This window comes from Cotesia glomerata, linkage group LG6, assembly GCF_020080835.1.
Source record: "Cotesia glomerata isolate CgM1 linkage group LG6, MPM_Cglom_v2.3, whole genome shotgun sequence".
NCBI classification, from domain to species: domain Eukaryota; kingdom Metazoa; phylum Arthropoda; class Insecta; order Hymenoptera; family Braconidae; genus Cotesia; species Cotesia glomerata.
This window is the reverse complement of record NC_058163.1, coordinates 10553626-10562515: the sequence shown is the minus strand read 5'-3', so window position 1 is coordinate 10562515 and position 8890 is coordinate 10553626. Positions and strand designations below refer to the sequence as shown.

Here is an 8890-nt window from a genome sequence, read left to right as displayed (position 1 = left end):
GATGTCCAGAGTGGCCACCAGGCAGTACTTCTTCGCTCCACCCTTCCATCTGATCCCTTCGATTGCCTCCTTGGTCGTTGCAACAACTAAGTTGATTGCGTCCAGGGTTGATCGTCCTTTCCGAAAACCATACTGGTTATCTGCCAGGAGTAGATCGACAACTGCTTCTATTCTTTGGTGGATTATACGCTCAAGTATCTTACCTGCCGTGTCTAACATACAAAGTGGTCGATAAGATGATGGTTCTTCTGGTGGCTTTTTCCCTTTTGGAAGTAGTACTAGTCGTTGCTGCTTCCACTTTCGAGGGAAAATCCCTTCCTTGAGGCATGTATCGTAGACGTCCAGGAACAATGATGGCACTGCTTTTATAATTGTTTTTAAAGCGATATTAGGGACCCCGTCCAATCCCGGCGCTTTATTGTTCCCTACACGATTACAAGCCTTCATCAGTTTTCCCTCCGTGACAGATGGAATGTCATCCATTTCATTTTGCGCTAATAGGTAGTTAAACTTGCTTTGTTCGGGGAACAACGCGTTTACGATCTTCTGTAGGAGTTGAGGACATGTGGGTGATGGCATTAGCTGGTTTTTAAGATGGGTCATGACCACCTTATACAGCCTACCCGACAGATCTCTGTCCACCTCGTTGATGAGCTCCTTCCAGCATTTTCTTTTGCTATCTTTGATGGCTTTGTTCAGGGATCGATGGGCTTTTTTGTACTCTGCGACCAGCTCCACAGAGTTAGGTCATCGGTAGCCACGCTGAGATATTCTTCTCTTCTGATGACACTCTTTACGAAGGGCGCTGATGTGGTCGTTCCACCAGTGAACGGAAGGTCTTGTGTTTATGCCACGTCTACGAGACATACTGGCGTCACACGCCTGGGTCACTCTTTTCATCAGGTCCTTGGTCTTCTCTTCTGCGCAGCCCGCGATAATCTGGTCACTATTGAGAGCTACTAACAATGCCCTTGGGTCAAGAGTTTTTACCTTCCAACCAATGGTGTTAAGTTGCTTTTTAGGTCTTCCCGGGCTCTGGGCGTTTAATATTTCACAGAGAATCGCGTTGTGGTCGCTGGCTGTGTAGGTATCCGTCACCTTCCAGTTGATATTACCTCTGGTGAGGCTGCCACTGACGAAAGTGAGATCTACAATAGAACTTGTGTCTTCTTTGGTGTAGGTTGGTGTGTCACCATTGTTGAGCAGTACTACATCTAATGTAGAAAAGGCTTCTAGTAATTCCTTTCCTCGCGCGTTTGTATTCTTGCTACCCCAGTCTACTGCTCAGGCGTTTAAGTCCCCAGCTATTGCCACTGGGTGGTAATGCTTCGCGTCCTCGGTAAGTCGATCCAGAAATGCGGTGAATTCGACAGTAGAGAGGCTAGGTGGTGCGTAACAGCTATAGAAGCGGATGCCCTCTACTGATACTGCTACAAAGCCGGCATTGCTGTTATCGACTGCATTTTGGAAAGGGAGCTTGCCACATGACCAGATGACAGCTTCGGATGTGCTGTCAGATTCCCAGGGTTGGGTACTCAGGTGTTTATATGGCTCTGCTATCAGTACCAAGTCAAGCTCTAGTTCTCGCACGGATTGCATGAGCAGGTCATGCGCTGCCTCACAATGGTTGAGATTGAGCTGCAGTATCCTCATGCTTGTTTGTTCGTCAACTTCTGGAGTGCATCCTGAAATAACGGGCACTTATGGGTACCGGCATGGTGGGCAACATTCTCTGCACTTCCAATCTCAGCACATAATACACATTTGGCGGGATTTTGACAATCAGCAATCTTGTGCCCTTCTTGTCCGCACCTGATGCAAAGCTTCGACCGATCCACCTTGCTTTTGCACTGGGATCCATGATGTCCGAAGTGCCAGCATTTAAAGCATTGAATAGGTCTCTTCGTTGTCCTTATTCGGCAATTAACCCAACCAATCCGGATTTTGCTACTTCCATCCAGTAGTTTCTGTGCTGTTGCTGCTGGTAGAATTACTGTGGCAATTTGAGTACCTCTATAGGCCTTACGGATCTTGATTGCCTCTAGTGGTATCTCACAGCTATCTCCAGCTTCCTCCTGTAGGACACCCTGGATGTGATCCTTAGTTGTGTCATCATCGACGTCTCGAATCTCAATTACCTCCTGTGGTCCTTTGCAGGTTACTTTTGCGTCTTCTTCTAGAATGTCTGCAATGGTCTTTCTCAATGTTTGGCCTTTGTCGGTGCTCTTTCTCGAAAGAGTTATCAGCATATCTCCAGCATTGGTCTTATTGATCTTCTCTACCGTACTGCGGAACTGGTCGTCAGGGACGTCCTGTTTTATTCGACGCAGGATCTCGGCGTACTTTGCTTTCTCTGTCAGCCGAATGATGAGGGCATCCGGTCTGATCCATTTCCGCGGTTTCTTTCGCTTGGGTTCAGGTCGGGGCTCCTTTGACGTCTGTTTTGAGAGCATCTCTTTCTTCTGTCGCTTTAGCTCTTGCTTGGACTGAACTTTTTGCCAGACTGACGCTTTTTCCTGTTCGTCGCTTCGTCCTGCCGCTCCTTGTGGAGGGCTTTTCTTCAAATCCTTTTTCTTCATGGCTTGGCTGATTGTTGGGTCAGGAAAAGGTCGATTTTTTCTCTTACCTGACTTGTTGCTGTCTTCACTTTTGTCTTCCGCGACTGATTCACCGTCACCTTCAGCTCCGGTGTCCATTGTTTCGTCAGTCACGTCGATAGCCTGACAGTCTTTCTCCGGTGTAGCATGGGATATGCGCTGCAATGATGAGCGCCACTCCTCGTCCAGCTTCTCAAACCTTTGAAGGGCGTTAGTTACACCAGTCATCTTGGATTTAATCTCTTTGTGAATGTTGACCTTTGGTTGAACGAAATCATTCAACTCACTGATCAGCTTTTCAAGGCGTTTGAGCGCTTGCGAACGGTTCATTTCAGCGCTTGCGTCAATCGCTGCTTGTTGGGCATGTAGCCCGTTTCCACTTTTGTTTGTTTCCTTTGAATTACTCATACTTTTTAATTTACCAGCGCATCGTACGGAGTGGAGCGGGTTGCCATAACTAGGAACGGGTGTACCCTCGGAGATAGCACTCCTACCCCAGTTCCCTGAGGCCTAGCCGACACTTAGCCAGTCCCGGAATACACGGTCGGACTAGACTCGCTCGGAGCGGTGAAGATTCCGATCTCTAACATTCACTGCGTACTTCCTGATCAAGGCCCGAAGTGGCTGGCTCCTGATTCACTGCTGCAACTTCCACCTCGGTAGAGCAAGCTCACATCAGCCGTGGCCTGCATCGTCGAAAACTACGATACAGGTTCCGGTCACTCCCAGTGGGTCACAGCAGAGAACGATCGTCTTGTTAGGTCAGTTGTGCGACCAACCCATTAAAGGGGAGTTTTGTCCACGGCAGCGTATTTTGTTTGGTTATTTTGCTCGGCTCCTACCGGCTGTAGCTTATCAACTAAGAGATTAAGTGTCATCCAAGAACAGCGAGCGTTCTCCCATCCGCTCGGGGAGACGCGCCCGGTAGCAGTATCTCTTCTGCCCTGAGTGTGTAATAGTTGTAGGACCCTAAAACAAAAATTCTCAGCGAGAATTGGCTTGATCTTTTTATTAGACACGAAATTATGAATTTTTTAGTGATATTGGCTGTCATTGGAAGGGCATAAAGGGGTGTTCCGGAAGTCGGAAAGTGTTGAAATTTTTTTTATACCTTTGAGTACCTAAAATAAAGATTTGCAGCAAAAATTGTCGTAATCTTTTTCATAGACACGGAGTAATGAATTTTTTAAAGTTAAGGGTGGGCTTTATGGGGTGTTCCGGAAGTCCGAGAGGGTTCAAACTTTTTTAATAGTTGTAAGACCCCAAAATAAAAATTTTCAGCGAGAATTGGCGTGATCTTTTTAATAGTCACGGAATTATGAGTTTTTTAAAGTTAAGAGTAGTCATTAGGGGATGTTGAAAAAATATTATAGCCATTTTGAAAAAATCGAGGTTACAACAGATCTCGAAGTTTTGAAGCCCTAAGAAGCTTTCCTGACTATTTTTACGATGATGCCCGTACGTCTGTATGTGTGTGTGTGTGTGTGTGTGTGTGTATAAACCTCTTATAACTTCTGAACGGCTTGACTGATTTGATCGCAGTTAATGTTATTCGAAAGGTCTCCGCCAAACTTAGATTTCCTGAAAGTCGGAACCGATTCGGACCAGTAGATTTCGAGAAAACGCAAAAAAGTGAAAAAAAAATTTGTTTTTTTTTAATTTTTTTTAAATATCTCCGAAATGGCTGAACCAATTGACCTCAAAAACTCATTAGCTCTTAACCCTGAAAACCTGCATCGATGACTACGAAAAGCGTCAGAATCGGTTGATGAGTTCGTCAGATATTGTTGTCGAAAAAAATCGAAAAAAGTGTTTTTTTGTAATAACTCCGAAATGTTACATCAGATCAATTTTTATGTTCTGAATTATTCATAGAGCTTAAAAAACTACATCTATCGCTGCCAAATGCGTGAAATCCATTCATTCATTCAAACGTTATAGCAGTATGAAAATTTAAAAATCGTGTTTCATCAAACTTTGATAAGATTTTTGAGCTCAAAGAATTCAAAAGCATAAGAAAGCTGTATCCTTGAGCTCGGAAAGTTCAAAATAACATATAAATTGTATTTTTGAGCTCGAAGAGCTCAAAAACGTCATAAGTGCAATTTTAAGCGCCTAGGTATGGAATTAGCGAGAAGTTGCACGGATGGCCTTCAGGGTCAACCGTTTTCCTAATTTTTTTTTTAAATCATTTCTTAACTATAGCGAACAAAACAGAAAAAAATTTTTCAATCGGTCCACCCGTTTTTGAGTTTTGGCGAGACTAACGCTCATCAATTTATTTTTATATTTTTTCATTATTCTGATGATTGATGATGATTATTTTTTAGCTAAACTGTTGGGCTTTCCAAAAAAATTTTTTTTCTGAATCATCTCGGAATTACAGCAAACAAAACAAAAAAAACAATTTTGAAAATCGGTCCAGCCTTTTTTGAGTTTTAATGAGACGAATGCACAGCAATTAACTTTTTTTTTTTTTATTTTTTTAGCTGAACTTTCGAGTTTTTCAAAAATTTTGATTTTTCTAAACCATCTCTGAACTATAGCGAACAAAAAAAAAAAAAATTTTGAAAATCGGTCCAGCCGTTTTTCAGTTTTAGCAAGACGAACGCACAGCAATTTATTTTTATATATATAGATAATCAATATTTGATCATTCAACCAAAATAAATGCGCCATCGATACTCTTTCATGTCCCTTGAGTCAACCTGTGACTTATACTGATTATAATAATTACTATTTTATCCAGTAGCCGAAATAAATCAGCTGTTAATCATTTTTTACCCATCCAAAATGATAATTTTTTAATTTTACCTATAATTATTTGGAATTTCAATAATTAACCGAAATAAATTTGCTTTCGGTACGTTCTTGTTTCCTCTAAGTCGACCTATGACTTATTTTAACAATAATGATTGATATTTTATCGATTAACCAAAATAAATGGGCTCTCGATACTCTCTCGTTTCCTTCGAGTCAACCTGTGACTTATTTTAATAATAATTACTATTTCATCAATTAGCCATAATAAATCAGCTGGTCAGCATCTTTTGACCTGTCCGAGTTAATAATTTATTAATTTTAGAAATAGAAATTGATTTTTCACTAATTAACCGAAATAAATGAGCTTTTTATACTCTTTTGTTTCCTCATCATCGACCTATGACTTGTATTAATAATATGAATCAATATTTTATTAATTAACCAAAATAAATAGGCGATGAATACTTTCTCGTTTCTTCTAAGTCGACCTATGACTTATTATAATAATAATAATGATTAATATTTGATCAATTAATCAAATTTGAGAGGCCATCGATACTCTCTAAGTTCCCTTGATTCAACCTGTGACTTATTATGATAAAAATAATGACTATCTTACTCATTAGCCGGAATAAACCAGCTGTTAAACATCTTTTGACCCCAGTGTCCCCAACTCTTAAAAAAACTTTTCCCTAAAACTTTCAACAAAAGCCCTTAAATGAAAAACAAAATCCCCTCAAACTAAAATTGAAATTATTTAAAAATTAATCAGATTATTTTTTTTTATCAGTTTTTATTTTTTAGAAGGTTTTAAAATAGAAAATAAATTATTTTGTTTCTTTTTTTTAAACTTTCATTAATAGACTATACATTATATTTTATATAAGTATTCATATTATGTAAATATTTATATCATATAAATAAATATATTTACTTTGCGTGTATTGTTAATAACAAATTAATAAATAAAAATTTCTTTATCATATAAAATTACATATTTAAATGAACTATATTGCATTCGTTATATTAAGCAGTTCTTGAAACTCTACATCACTTACTTTTTCAGTGTCGTTTTTAAAATCATACATGTGTACCGTAAATTTGCTCAGTATTTCTTTAGAGGGCACAAATAAAGTGCACTGTTCGTAATCTCGTTTTAATGAAAATTTTACTATCATAATACTCTAAACCATTTCTAGTGCTAACTTGTTCCTTAATTTATCCTTTATCACAGCATATATGGAAAATGCTCTCTCAACATCAGCATTTGAAATGGAAGTAGTTAACAGTGCTAAAGCAAATTTAGAAACATTTTCAAATCTTCTATTACCACCTGAGTCACGATCCTCGTAAACTTCTGACCAAAATGATACTGTTTCATTCGTATTATCCCACTGTTTATGAGATAACATGTTCTATTCTTTGATAATATTATCTTTTGATCCATAAAATGATTCCCTAGTGAATTGTTCCAACAATTTATATAAATCAGGTTTTCTCTGTGATGTAGCGTAAGTCGGTGTCAAGACATTCACTGATTTCAATATAGAAATATACACAAGCAATCGTTCCTGAATTTCAGTACATAGTTTCACTAAAAAATCTTTACACCGAGCTCGAATATTAGATATTTCATTTGATGGAACTGATTTAGCTGCTTGACCAAAGTTGTATCCAAAAAAAACTGATGATGTATGCATTAGATAGTCTTGAAATTTAAAATTAACTAGATCGTCGTCCTTAATTTTCTGCAGTTGAGATGGAACCACAATTTTCTACAGAATACTCTTATATAACAAAAATAAGTCTTCTAGCAGTTTAAATATTTCAACGTTACTACTTTGAAATAGCTTATTTAAATTAGTTAATAATTCTAAATTTGAATGCAAAAAAATCATAAATAAATTATACGCTGGACAAACCATAATATCATATAAGCACTGTGCTTGTAAACATTTGTCATTATTTTTAGCTAATTCAGATAGTAGTTTTAACTCTTCCCATTGCTCTAAAATAGTATTAATTGCAGATTATCTAGCCAACCACCGAGTCCCGCTCAGAACAGCAATTTTTTTCGGATCCTTTTTAGCTTCATCATCATTCATGACTTTATAAAGTTTTTTATATTTATCTTTACGCTTTGGACTATTGGAAAACCAATTGTGAGCTTCTCTGACAAGATATTCTAGTTGGCGAGGTAATGTTTCTGCAGCTTTTTCAGCGCACAAATGGAGAGAGTGACAGATACATTTGATAATTACAATATCAGGTACTTCTTGTTTCAAAAGCGATGGAACAGAATGGTTCACACCGACCATCACATTTGCACCATCAACTCCAATACCGACTAAATTTTTTAAAGAAAGTCCATCAGCTTCTAATTGTAATTTTAAAGCGGCATGAATACCATTAGCAGTTGCGTCAACTATTTTTACAATACGATAAAATGTAGTCAATAATTTTTTATTTTTAAAAGAAAAATATCGTACCATTATGCATAGAATTTTTTCAGTCGATATATCAGTGCTTTCATCAATAATAAGTGAGTAGGGAAATTCCTTCATATCATTCACTAAGTCTTCGAGCATACACGGAACTAAAATATTTTTTATAAGTGCTGTACACTTGGTTCAATTTTTTTCAACAATTCTGTCAAGTGATCAACTGTGATAATTGATGTATGTTCTGCTATAAATGCGGCTAGTTGAAGTTCAGCAACTTTAACTTTATTGTTAGGAGGTTTTATCACGTTTATTGGACGACAAAATTTTGCTTGTTAATCTTTACCAACAGCATTTTTATGTTTAATTGATATCGCATGCTTGCCTAAATCTTTTTTATGTGCTACTCAAATAGTACGGCAATATTTACAATAAGCTTTTTGACAGTTACCAGTAGGATCAGGAGCTATCCAATCTAAAACAATATTGAAAAAAAATATTGTTGATAAAAAAAATTTTTTAATTGTGTAACTAAATAAAACATACTTAAGATTATCGAAAATGCTTTAAAAATTATCAAAAATATAACAAATTAACCTTTTAAGTTTTCGTCTTGTTCCCATTGCTTCGAATATTTTTGAGCGTATTTTTTTTCTTTAAAACAATTTGTTTTATTGCTCATATCAACTATTTGTGTTATAATAAAGCTGCAGTTATTATATACGATATATTTAAAAAGTAAAACTTGATTCTTACTAGACTAAAAAAATGTCAACGTTAAAATGTCAAAATCCACTGGGTATCATATACTATAATATAGGTGCGTAAATCTATAGCTATAGTTCATCTACAATAAGTTTGTAATGTATATAGGTATAACTCCCGAGGGCTCTACTTATACTTTGCTTTAGTATATATATACATTGAAAATGTTCTTTTAAAAATTAATAATTGAAGAATTGTTATTTTTTATTAATTTTTTATATTAAAATATATTTTCTGACGAATTAAAAATTCCCAAAAAAATACCCTAAAAAAATTTATCCCCTAAAACTTTCCCGCTATTTGCAAAATACCCCTAAATTTAGG

General features: G+C 37.1%; 1 long non-coding RNA gene across 1 annotated transcript; it reads right to left on the bottom strand.

Annotated features, from left to right (window-relative positions):
• Positions 1-8216: 8216 nt before the first annotated feature.
• Positions 8217-8551, bottom strand: LOC123267060. Its single transcript, XR_006509951.1, has 2 exons — positions 8399-8551; positions 8217-8276 (listed from the first exon to the last, which is right to left on the bottom strand). It is a non-coding gene; the product is annotated as an uncharacterized LOC123267060 (long non-coding RNA).
• Between the last annotated feature and the right edge of the window lie 339 nt (positions 8552-8890).